Genomic DNA, 13616 nt, shown 5'->3' on the forward strand with positions numbered 1-13616 from the left:
AAGATGTGATAAAGCAATCTGATAACTAAAGGTAATGACTCCACAGTATATACTTATTGCCACCTGCATATACTATACATATTGTAAATATGTCAAACCTTGTTATTCCTGTAGTTTGGGGTAACATTTATAACTTACAAACAGAGGCAGTTTCTGGAGGCGGGAGGAGGGGCTACACCCATCCAATTATATGTGATATGAAGGGTATTTTCAAAAAGGAATTACTATCTTATTTAAATTATGCTAAAGGCATTTAGGCCCGTATTTATACTTTTTTAGCGCCGCATTTGTGCCCCTTTTTGTTGCAAAAGTGGTGCAAACTTACAAAATACAGTTGTAGTTTGTAAGTATGTGCCGCTTTTGCGTAAAAAAATGGCGCAAATGTGGCGCTAAAAAAGTATAAATATGGGCCTTACTGCCTTGGCCTGCCCAGTGCGTTCTCCAAAATGGATGTCAGGAAGTCAGGCAGTTTTAACTATGCACTTGCGCTAGTGTGCATGTACCAGTTGGCAGCAGTGAATGTTAAACTTTATACAGCCTAACATGCTGCCAGCCCTCTTCTGCAATACTTCGGGTCCTCTCTGACCTCCCACAAATTATGCAACAAATCATCAAATTCTGAAGCAGCCCTGGGCGTGCACAGAATCAGCCCTGTACTCCTGAGGCTGCTTGTTAGTTATATGCTGCCTACCACCACACCTCCCTTTCACCACAGAGTGACGACTTGGAAAGGGAGGGGTAGCAGCATTTGCAAGATGACCTGACGTCGCTCTGTGATGGTCAGGTGCTTTAAACAGATACACTACGCATGCTTCTGTGCCTTGTGTATCTGTTTAGAGCATTCAAGGAAAGAGAGGATGTCAGGAGCTGTAGCTGGGCCCGTGGAAAGGAAATGTCACAGACTGTTGGTGTGCAGTGCCTCAGTCTGCTGGAACACCAACTGGACAGGCGTATTAGGGTAAGTGACCTCGTTTCTCTTTTGCTGTCAGGTTCACTTTCCCTCCCTTTAACCCCTTCCTATCTTCCATCTCTTCCGTTTTCCCCACTGTCCTTGTCCTGTTGTTCTTCTTTTCCCTCTATTTGCTCTCCCTCTTTTAAAGAGAGGGGGCTCAAATAGCACAGTAGGGAATAAATTAAGCTCTTGCGACCCTTTGGCAGCATAAGCTTTCTAAATTCTGCAAAGCTGAGAATGCTTCTTAAATTCTCTCATCTTGGGCGAAAGTTCTGTGTCTCTAAAACAAGCCACCTAATAAATATCATTTGGCACCTTGCTTTTTAGATATAGAACAAAGTATTTTCTGAGATGACATTTATCCTGGATGTATGTTATATGACTAGAAAGCAAGTTTACCATTTAATTAGGCAACCTGTTTTCTAGAAACAGAACATGCGTGCTGGATCAGAAGCATCACTTGGTTCATTCTCAGTTTGGCAGAATTCTGCCTGCTAATGTTATCACTACTCTGTGCGTTGTACTGAGAGGCCAAGACCTGGTTGACAAACTTTTTGACACACTGACAGGCACTGTGAAAAAAGTGCACTGTCTGCAGCCTGAACTCCAGGCCTCTCAACGGTGACCCGTTATAAACACTTGGAAACGAGTCATTTCAAAAGTAAAAAGTAAAGGTGGGCCACAAATTTAAAGGGCGAGCCGAGCCAAAGGTCTGACCCTGCTCCTAAAGCCTGTTCACGACCCAATCCCTGAAATTATTTGCTGTATAAATCATACAGCAGACATCACTTAAAATATTATAATGACTCATCAAAATTACCAACAAAAAACCTATTTCTTCAACATGTTGAATCTTTGATATTAATACATCACATTACATCACTGCACTAAAAGTGATAGTTCACTAATGGTTCATGTTTAAAAACTAAGGGACAAGACAAAAGTCATGTAAACCCTGTGTGTGGCACAGAGTAACATAATTACATAATAGTGTAATAAATGAAACACAAGAGGTTTTTATACTACTGGTATTCTGAACTCACATACTTAAAAGTGCTTTCGTACACAGTGATGAAGAAAATGGAGTTGTGGTGAAATAAAATATTTGCCAAAGATCACACAATTTGATTGGGGTAGCCATGATTTATCAATAGTTTCTGGTTTCACTTTGTACAAATCAGCCACTAAATGGGTATCTATTGGTCTTTCATTATGTTAAGGCTTTGTTTTTAACCCCTTTGTGCAGTTTTTAAATAGCGCAAACTCTACCCAAAGGTATTGAAGAGTCACATTTAATTTTTTATAGGCACACGTGAGATTAATTGATTTGCCCAGAACCATGAAATATTCATGCCAAGAATTGAACCTGGTTCAGCAGTTCTTAAATGGGCAGCTCTGGACATAACACCACAACCTGAGTAGAGGGAGGGTGGCAGGCTGAAGCCACTATAAGAACTATGGCCCTCATTATGACAATTGCGGTAAATCCTGATTACCGCCATGGTGACAGCCACCAACATACCACCGCGGTGGCAAATATCCGTTCCACATATTATGACACATACACACACCAATCCGACAGAATACAGCCACATACACAAATCCGCCAGCCCAAAGGTCAGTGCTAAAGTGGCGGTAGCAACATCCATACCGTTACGCCAACAAAACAACACCCACCACATTATGACCCACAAATCATCATGGTGGACATTCAACAACGGTAAACCATTGGAGGATGGGGCGGAGGAGTCGTGGTGAGCGGCGAGGAGCATGTGAGTGTGAGCACAGGGCCATTTGCGCTGCTTACCTTCTCTCCCTCCTTGCCTCATCTCTGCTGTCATCTCTGCTGTCTGCCTCATCTCTGCTGCCCCGGTCCTGGTTCTTGGCCCCCCCACTGCCCCTCCCGTCCACTCCACCCAGTTTCCCCCCTCACTGCTGCTGCCACCGTTCTCCGGCTGCCATCTGCTGGCTCTGGCTTCCCCCGGGGCCCACCCCAACCCTCCCCTCCTACTCCTACGGATCTTCGGAAGGCCCCACTTGCCCCTGCCGGTCCTAGCTCCTCTCCTCATCACGCTTCTCTTTGCTTTGCACTGCTCTGCCCCGGAAGATTCCTAGGACAATGCTGCTGTATCGCAAGGAGGTCTACGAGCATGGTAGACGGAGCAGGCCACACCTGAGTGTGCGCCACGGGGTTCTCGCGGAAGCGGACCAGCGAGGCTGGGTGCGGCCTGTGAGGCCCCGGTGAGAACCGCTCGTAGCCCATCCTTGTCGTAGCCCCTGCTGACGGCCTGCTGATGGCCTGCACCATCATCCTGCATCATCATCCCGAGCCTCTCTTCAGGGCATACGCTAAGGAAAAAAGAGGTTGCCGGGAACCAAGCTGCCACCTGTCATCACCCTGTGTCAAGACCAAAGGTGTAACAAGAGTGCAGTAAGAGTGCAGTAAGAGTGCAGCAATAGTGTAGGAGGAGTGTAGAAGGTGAACAAGAGAGTGAGAGAGTTGCAGTTCCCAAATGCGTTCTGGGAGAACTAGGCCTCCCCCTACCTCTAGCCGAAGAAAGAAGCCAAGCTGGAAAGGGAGGACTGACACATCTGAGACTCTGGTCAGTGTCACTGACACTGCTGATAAAATTGATCAGTCACTATCTCTGCAGAACAGCAGCTCTAACTTGATCAACTCAGTTGACCAGACAGTGTCCCGTGGCAAGATTAGTTTAAGAGGCTCAAGGACTGTGGAAGACATTCTTACAGCTGCAAAGTGCCAGCCTAAATTTACACAAAATGTCTTCTTCTTAAGGACCCGGCTTCAGCTATCTACACAGCAAATCCAAGTATTCCAGGTTTACCGACCACCTTGGAACCAATTATTATCAGCCAAGTAGCAGCTCTTGGTTTAGCTCCAAACTCAGTGTGCACCCCCAAAATCCTCAAAACTGTTGAGCATACATCTACTCCACCAGTCCCCCTGCCTCCAGGGTTATCCTCCTTACAAATGAAGGCTAAACCCTTCACAGTGGCTCAGGTCCACTCGCAAGGCACCGGGCAGGAGTCTCCATCCGCAGATGAAATTGCCAGCTGCGATGGCTGCACAGACAAATCTTAACTTAGAGGACTCTAACCATTTTTCCTCCCCCTCTCTGCTGCCACTGCCACCAAGGCAGACATCCCAGCACGCCAGCTTAGTTCAGTCATGCCCTTTGGTCTCACCAGGCTTAAGCCCGAACTATCTACCAAAAGCCTGTTCCTGTGACAGTCTTCCCAGCATAGTGCAAGCAGACCCAAAATTGGGCCATGACTCATTAAAGCACCCAAAGCACCCAATGGATGGACCCTGCCTTGACCTACCCCTCGGCAGCTCTGCTCCCCAGGATAAACCAGCAAACTGCTTACAGCAAAATCCGTCATCACTTGCCTCTCTGGAATGGGAGTCAATGGTGGCAGTATACGGAGACGGGGATGGAGATTGCGCCTTGGGGCAGAATCAATCTTACTCCACCCGCGTTCATCTGCAGGGATTTGCTTTAACACTAGGCCCCAATTGGGGGCGATATGCCTTTTGAGATTGTCACAGCCTCAGATATACCAACAGTCTTGAACATCATACAGAGTACCCTTCAGCTCACTGCTGAAGCCTTAAACCTTCAGTCCACCAAAATGGACACCTAAATTAAATTGCTAAATACATTAGAAGCCTTCACTTCAGGAATTGACTCGAAATATGCAGATCTCAATAATTTGATAGTTAGAGCCCAGAACTCTTCAGATTCCTGGTTACCCGCCTGTCCTTGTACATGCTCTTCAATCTTGGAGAAACTAAGTTCTTTACCAGGAGCTTTATGCAGCATCTTTGAGGACTTGAAAAGAGCACTGGCTCAAAATGAAGCGGTTGCTCCCAGACTCGCCTCTAACTCCATGAGTGACAATCCCCTGCAGCCTTCAATAACGCATCTGCAGGATACAGCCTTGGAACCTTCCAAGTCCTATTTACAGGAACCCATGCATGGAGATCGAACGCCAGGGAACAATCAAGCAGCACAGCTCCCCGAAACTTCCTTGCAAAACCTAGACTCCCAGAGCAGCCTCCCTGGGAGCCAGAACTTGGGGCCTGCTCCCAGCCTTGGGGCCCCTCTTCCTCCTGCCATATTTGCCACCCCAGCTAAAAATCATTTTTTAGCTCAGGGAGAGGGCGCAGGAGAGCGACTTCACATCGACAATGCCAACAACTTTCGAGGCTACCAGACCTCAAATTAGGACCAGCCATATGACCTTCTAGTCGCAAGTAGCCCCTACGAGCCCTCCGTTGATCCTGCGCAACAGTGATCCAAGCTCTACAGTAACTTTGCTGCATCTGGAATATAGTTCAAGAGGCACATTTGACCTGCTGAACCGCGGGAACATTCTATGGTTGTTAGGACAGCTTCCTGAAACCACAAATCTTACCTCGCGGATATGGTCTCAGTGGCATTTATTCCATCCTTGGCACCCCAGACAAATGAAGTAATCAAAGTGACCTAGACCTTGGCAGAGGTAGTAGAGCAAGTGCTTGGAGTAGGTACTACACTCAGGAGCTGGGGGATACATATAACCCCTGCAATACACCCTGCTTATCCACCATCCTCTATTAAATCGACAGGGTGGTAGAGGGTCTCAACCATCACCCAGTGCTTCCAACAAGACCTCAAGGAATTCAAGGAACTGTCACGGCAGAGCCTAGTAAAGCACCTCTGCCCCGCTCTGGGGCATTATCCGTCTCTAACGACTGGAGCGGGTTACCCAGGACACTGAGCACAGTATCAAGGCAATCATGATGGGACAGGTCAAATACCAGCAACAAAGAGGACTTGTCTAATTTTGCAATATGTTCCTGGAATAATAATGGGCTACTGGATAAATTGGAGGATAAGTGCCTATTCAATTATCTAACCTCATTCCAGATAATAATGTTGCAAGAGACTTGGACATAATTCCCACCTAAAATCGCAGGATTTGTGAGTTATCATGTCCCGGCAACAAGGAGGGCTCGTTTTGGGCGCTTGAGTGGTGGACTCATCACATATCTCAGTTCAACAATGAAGGGGCACCACCACACGTCCCCAGTTATGTGCAGAAATCTGTTGACAGTTCTTCTTACTGTGACACAAGGCCCCTCCACCCTCCATCTAGCCCTAATGAACATCTATATCCCACTGGGAAAGACTTGCAAACTAGAAGCTGCATGTCTGCTGAAAGAGAATATTGAAGATCTAGTCAATAACGTTCCATGCCCCTAACTGATCCTAAGCGGTGATTTCAACATGAACCTACTGGGATCTGAGCTTTCTGTTGAAGCCACTTTGGTGCAGAGCTTTCTCTGGCAGACACCGGACCAAGTTCTACCTGGAACCTGCAAGGGGGACAAACTAGGGAAACAACTCATAAAAGATGTTGAAGCAATGGGACTCCGATCTGCCAAGAGTCGCTACAATACGGATCAACCCCCCCCTCATTTACATTTTTTAATCAAAAGGCACAATTGATAATAGACTATACAATCTTATCCCTACCCCTGTTCAGCCGAATTTTGAAATTTGAGGTAACAAGCAGAGGGCAGAGCGACCACTTACCTCAAGAGCTGCATTTTACTCACCCAATTGAACATCATGAACCTTTGGATGCGTTGCAGTGAGCCACATATATAACTAACGGGAGGCGAACTAAGTGGTCCTCCAAGACCTCTCCTGCGCTGGCAGAGACAGCTAAGTGAATATGGTCCCTTAAGTTGAACCTGCCAGACCCTGAGCAAACACCACAAACAGCCTGGGATGAGTTTGTAGTAGAGCTTCTGACATCCTACCAGCAGCAGTTTCAAGGAACAAGACTCTACAGCTTACAAAGCCCTTCATCCAGAAGGTATACAAAGACACTTTAACGGAACTTAAATGCCACCCTTCGCCTTCTTCAGAAAGAACCTAGAAATGAGGCCCTGAGAGCGCTGGTATGTACCTCCAAACAGGCCTATAAAGGCCACCTATGGATGCATCAAAGAGACAAGGCAGCCGAGCTAACAGTAAAACTCCTGCACGCATCAAAGACAAATCGGCATGCACAGTTTTGGAGGCTTATAAACAGCCTAAGCTCTGCCACACACACACACCCATGATTAATATCTCTGAGCCCATCTGGTATCAGTATCTCTCATGCCCTTTTGGCCTTCCAGCTAAGAGCCCCGTAGGTGAGGGAGCCCTCCCCCAGGCAAAAGCATCATCCTGTACCTCCACCCGCTCTCCAAAACAACAATGCAGCTGCTTTTCGGTTCCCTCAGAAACAGCAAGGATGATAATTATTAAGTGCCGGAATGAGGGAACACCAGGACCTAATGGTATCCCTGACCCCTATACAAAGAGGACCCAGATTTTTGGGCAAAACATCTCTCAACACTCCACAATTGCATTCAATCAATCAATCAATGCATTTATAGAGCGCGCTACTCACCCAAGAGGGTCTTAAGAAGGCGCTGGGGAGGGGCGGGGGGGTTACTGCTGCTCGAAAAGCCATGTCTTGAGGCGCTTTCTGAAGGCAAGATGGTCCTGGGTAGTTCTTAGGTGTGCAGGGAGGGAGTTCAATGATTTGGCTGCCAGGTAGGTGAAGGATTTTCACCTGCGGTGGTTCTGCGGATACGTGGGACGGTGGCGAGGGCGAGGCTGGCTGAGCGAAGCTGACGGGTGGGCATGTAGAACGAGAGGCGGCTGTTGAGGTATTCGGGGCCCATGTTGTGGAGAGCTTTGTGTGCATGGGTGAGGAGCCTGAAGATGATCCTCTTGTTGACGGGGAGCCAGTGTAGGTGTTTCAGGTGGGCGGATATGTGGCTGTGGCAAGGGATGTCGAGGATGAGGCGTGCGGAGGCGTTCTGTATGCGTTGGAGAAGTTTCTGTAGCTTTGCGGTTGTCCCTGCGTATAGGGTGTTTCTGTAGTCCAGACGGCTTGTGACGAGGGCATGGGTAACTGTCTTTCTAGTTTCGGCGGGGATCCATCGGAAGATTTTTCGGAGCATGCGTAGGGTGTTGAAGCATGATGACGAGACGGCGTTGACTTGCTTGGTCATAGTGAGGAGGGGGTCCAGGATGAATCCGAGGTTGCGTGCGGTGCCCAGAGCCGTGGGCCACCAGGAGTCGTCCCAGGCGGAAGGGAATTGTCCAAGGATGAGGACCTCCGTCTTGTCTGAGTTCAGCTTTAGGCGGCTGAGCTTCATCCATTCTGCGACGTCTTTCATTCCTTCCTGTAGGTTGATTTTGGAGGTGGTTGGGTCTTTGGTGAGGGAGAGTATCAGCTGGGTGTCGTCGGCGTAGGAGATGATGTTGATGTTGTGTTTGCGTGCGATGTCGGCGAGGGGGCTCATGTAGATATTGAAGAGGGTTAGGCTGAGCGAGGAACCTTGGGGTACGCTGCAGATGATCTCCGTGGGTTCTGAGTGGAAGCGCGGGAGGTAGACTTTTTGGGTTCTGTCGGAGAGGAACAAGATGATCCAGGCAAGGGCCTGTCCTAGGATTCCAGTGGAGCGGAGGTGGGTTATTAGGGTGCAATGGCACACGGTGTCGAAGGCAGCCGAGAGGTCCAGGAGGATGAGGGCGGTTGTTTCTCCGTTGTCCATCAGAGTTCTGATGTCATCGGTGACTTTGATGAGGGCGGTTTCTGTGCTGTGGTTGACCCGAAATCCTGATTGGGAAGGGTCGAGCGAGTTGTTAGCTTCAAGAAAATTGGTCAGCTGCTTGTTGACGGTCTTCTCGATGACCTTGGGTGGGAAGGGGAGAAGAGAGATGGGGTGGAAGTTCTTCAGGTCATTGGGGTCAGCTGTGGGTTTTTTCAGGAGGGTGTTGACTTCTGCGTGTTTCCAGCTCTCGGGGAAGCTGGCAGATGAGAATGAGCTGTTGATGATGCTCCGGAGATAGGGGGCGATGATGGAGTCGGCTTTGTTGAAGATGTGATGGGGGCACGGGTCCGAGGGGGAGCCGGAGTGGATGGTGTTCATGGTGATTCTGGTCTCCTCAGAGCTGATGGGGGTCCAGGCGTTGAGTCTAGTGGTGGGGGCTGTTGGTTCGGTGGTGGGCGGCAGGGTCTGGGGTCCGAAGCTGTCGTGTAGGTCTGCGATCTTTCGGTGGAAGAACGTAGCGAGGGAGTTGCAGAGTTCTTGTGAGGGTGTGATGACGCTGGAGCTGGCGCTGGGGTTGGAGAGCTCTTTGACGATGTTGAAGAGTTCTTTGCTGTTGTGGGTGTTGTTGTCTAGTCACTCTTTGAATGATGTCCTTTTGGTGGAGCGGGTCAGCTGGTGGTGTTCACGGGTGGCGATCTTGAGGGCTGACATGTTTTCTGTGGTGCGTTCTCTGCGCCAGGTTTTTTCGAGGGTACGGCAGGATTTCTTGGATTCTTTGAGGGCGTCCGTGAACCACGGGGGTTTCCTGATGCTGGTCCCGCTTGGGTTGCTTTTAAGTGGAGCGAGGTTTTCCGCACAGTTGGTGATCCACTTTGTGAGGCTGAGGGCTGCGTTGTTGGCGTCAGTGGTGATGGCTGGTGGGTTTTGGTTCAGTGTTGAGAGGAGCTGCTCTGTGGAGATTTTGCTCCAGTGTCTGCAGGGGATTTGTTGTGTGCGATGATGGTGGGTCCCCCGTTTGAAGGTGAAGTGAACGCATCTGTGGTCAGTCCAGTGTAGTTCAGAGGAGTGGCTGAAGGATTTGTGGTTGCTGGCGGAGAAGATGGGGTCGAGCGTGTGGCCAGCGGTGTGGGTGGGGGTGTTCACCAGTTGCTTGAGTCCGAGGTTGGCGAGGTTGTCGAGCAGGGTGGCGGTGTTGTTGTCGTTGTTTTTCTCCAGGTGGAAGTTCAGGTCCCCGAGGAGGATGTAGTCTGGAGAGGCTAGGGCGTGCGGGCTGATGAAATCTGTGATGGTTTCGCTGAATTGGGCGCGTGGGCCCGGGGGCCTGTAGACGAGAGTTCCTCTGAGGGTGGTTCTGAGGTCGGTGTGGATCTGGAAGTGTACGTGTTCGGCGGCGAGGGGGGTGTCTTCAGTGGTGGTCGTGATGTTGATGGAGTTCCTGTAGATGATGGCGATTCCTCCACCGGTTTGGTTGATGCGGTCCTTCCGGGCGATCTTGTAGCCGTCGGGGATGGCTATGGCGATGTCAGGAGCCGAGGAGGCGTTCATCCAGGTTTCTGTGATGAAGGCGATGTCTGGTGCTGTTGTGTCCAGGAGGTCCCATAGTTCGATGGCGTGCTTGTGGACAGAGCGTGTGTTGAGGAGGATGCACTTGAGGTGGTTGTTGGTGCGAGGGCCGGTGGGAGGACTGCAGGCTCGGTGGAATGTGTACTGCAGGCTTGACAGGTGAAGGGTCCATGAGTACGTTTAGGGCTGGCTTGGTAGCAGGTGGCTGTTCGTCCGGGGTTGAGGGCGTTGAGGGAGGCGGCATCGTATCTTAGTCGGGTGTTTTGAGCGCGGTGGGGGCCAGGGGTTCTGCCGCTGGGTGCGGTCCAGGCGCGGATGGGCGCAGACGGGCTTGCCTTTGGTGTGCCTTTGGCGCGCCAGCGGCGCACCCTCTGCGTGCGGCGGTGCAGCGGCCGCCATAAGAGGGAAGAGGGGGAGATGGGGTCAGCTGGGAGGCGGGAGGTGGGAGGGAGGACAGCGAATGGGAGCAGGGGGGGGGCGCATGGGTGGCAGCGGTGGGAAAAAGCGGGAAAAGCGGGCAAAAGCTGGAAAAAGCGGGAAAGCGCACAGCAAAAGAAAAAGAAACAGTGGAAAGCAAAGAGCAAAAGGGAAATGGCAAGAAACAGTGGAAAGCAAAGAGCAAAAGAGAAATGGCAGGAAACAGTGGAAAGCAAAGAGCAAAAGAGAAATGGCAGGAAACAGAGGAAAGCAAAAAGCAAAAGAGAAATGGCAAGAAACAGTCGAAGGTCAAGAGAAGAACCTGAAATACCTGAAATACCTGAACACCCTAGCAAGGCGTGGCAGGGGCCTGGGCAGGCGGAGCTGCAGTGGCAGGGAAGCGACCTACCCGAGGGTCAAGGGTCGCTCCATTCTTGCTCCCAACATCATCCCGCAAGCATGGAGAGGCTCAACCATCACCCGTATCTTTAAAGGGGGTGCAACTTAGGATCCAGCAAATTACTGATTAATTGCACTTCTAGACGTCGAATCAAAAATCTTTGCAGGGATTCTCTTGGAGGAGCTTGAAACCTGGGCTAATGTCAATAACCTGATCCCATTTAATCAAACCGGATTCTCAAAAGGGGTGGGCACAACTGCCAATCTTATGGCCTTCACATTATTATTTGTCTGATGCCAACGTGCCAAGAAGTCCCTCTTTCTTTCATTTATGGACAACAAAGCTGCATTTGATCGAGTAGAAAGAGGATACCAGGGTGAAGGTCAATTTGGGTGGCGGGACTCACCTCTCCAGGAAAATTCCCACTCTTTAGGGTCTGCACCAGGGATGTGTACTTGAACCCCTTTTTTAAATTCTATTTTTGGCTGACTTACCAGCGGAACTGGACAAGGTGAACCCGCATCCATCAAGGTTGGGGCAAACTGCCATGACAAGCTTGATGTACGAAGATGATCTCATCCTTTTCAGTCACACTAGAATAGGCCTGCAGAGGCTACTTAACACAACAGCTGAATTCTCTGGCAAAAATGCTCTCCTCATTAATTTGAATAAATCAAAAATCATGCCCTTTGAGATGGCTGGGCGGCTGCGATATCAGTGGTACTTGGGTAACAACAAGGTTAAAACAGTGTGTGAATATAAATACCTCGGGGTTCTTCTTGACAGCATTGGCTCCTTCAAACCCCATCTGGAGTCCCTTAGTCAGAAACCCATCTTGCTTACATTTGCGTTCAACAGTGTCAAAAAAGCAATTGGTTCTTCAACCTATCTGCCACCATTAAAGGTCATCCAAGCCAAATTAATACCAACAATCACACATGGCAGCGAAGTTCTAAGAGGCCGTGGCGACGAGCACTTGGACAAAATGATCACTAAGCCTTTCAAGAAGTTGTTCAGCTTACCAAATCATGTTTCACCAGCCCAAGTCCGCCTAGAATTTGGCCTGGTTAGGCAGTCTCTAGCAAGGAAAGGGGCATTTCTCAATCTAAGCCATAAACTTAAGGTAGCAAGAGCAGACTCCCTAAGCTCTCTTATTTGGGCGGAAATGACTTCGGTCCCAACCTCCGCCTTCCGACTCTACCTTGGGCCCTCCTTGACAACATTGGGCCTGATAGATCATACCCCAATTCAGCACACACCAGCTTGTCAAACATGCAATGACAGTAAGCATCAAGTCTCTCTCACATCTTCAGGATAAAGAGGCTTTATCGAAACAAAGCCATGCCTGGCTGGCTCTGTCATTATACGGCTCTCTAACCCCACAACTCTATCTGGGAGCAGCAGTTAATCCACAGATTAAAGCAGCCTTTGTGAAATACCAAATGGGCTGGCTTTCAACATATGCCTACCTGCCTAGGTGGACAAGAGTCAATATGACCGACACATGTCGACTATGTGGGCTGGCTCCGGAAATGCTAATCCATTAGATGTGCCTATGCAAAGGCACTACAACAGATCGTAATAAGCTTCTACGACCAGTTTGGCTTCAAAGGAGACTGCGCAGTTGCAGACCAGCGATATTGGCAGGCTTTAAAGAGGACAACATGCAGCTCAGCTGCTGACTGGCTAAATTCCTGGGTAAATTAGGGTGCCTTCTTCAAGAGACTGATCAAGCAAGACAAGCATGCACAGTAAGCCTGCAAGCAACATTACTCCGTATTTCAGCTGAACATTTTAACTTAAAACAATTTTATTACTATATTGTATGATTCCCTGGCTTCCATTTTTTTTTCTCTTCTCTTCGTGTAATGGTTTTTATTGACCAAACACGTGATAAACAAAATACAATACAATACACACTCACATTACCCACAACCCTTTATGAACAACAATTACTGCCAGGAGTTTGACACGAACAGCAAGACAACTAGACACACACACTACATACACCCATACATTCCTCACACACCCCACATCACAAACCCCACCACATTGCTCACCACACTCACACCAACACACACCACAAAACACCCATGTCCCCACTAAGGCACCCCTGTTTTACTGATGAGGGGTTAAGGGTCATGGTGGAGGAAATAGTTAGGGTAGAGCCACAGATGTTTGGAGCACAGGTCCAGCAACTAATCATTGCCAGCAAGATGGAGCTATGGCGGAGAATCGTGGATAGGGTGAATGCCGTGGGACAGCATCCAAGAATAAGGGACGACATCAAGAAGAGGTGGAATGACCTATGGGAAGGTACGTTCAGTGGCAGCAAGGCGCCAGCTTGCCATACAGAGGACTGGCGGTGGACCCCCACCTCCTCCCCCACAGCTCACAGCATGGGAGGAGCAAGGCTTGGCACTACTGCATCCTGAGGGACTCGCTGGAGTAGCTGGAGGACTGGACACTAGTGAGTCAATATTTACTACTTATCACCCCCATACCTGCCTACGTATCACACCCCTCACCCTCAATCCCATCACTCCACTCCATCCCACACACTGCACCTACACATATGACTAACCCCAATGCCAAATTCTACATGCCATACCAATGCATGGACAGCCCTCCAAGCCCTGCATGGACACCAATCACTA

The sequence above is a fragment of the Pleurodeles waltl genome, chromosome 5, assembly GCF_031143425.1.
Source record: "Pleurodeles waltl isolate 20211129_DDA chromosome 5, aPleWal1.hap1.20221129, whole genome shotgun sequence".
Lineage (NCBI taxonomy): Eukaryota > Metazoa > Chordata > Amphibia > Caudata > Salamandridae > Pleurodeles > Pleurodeles waltl.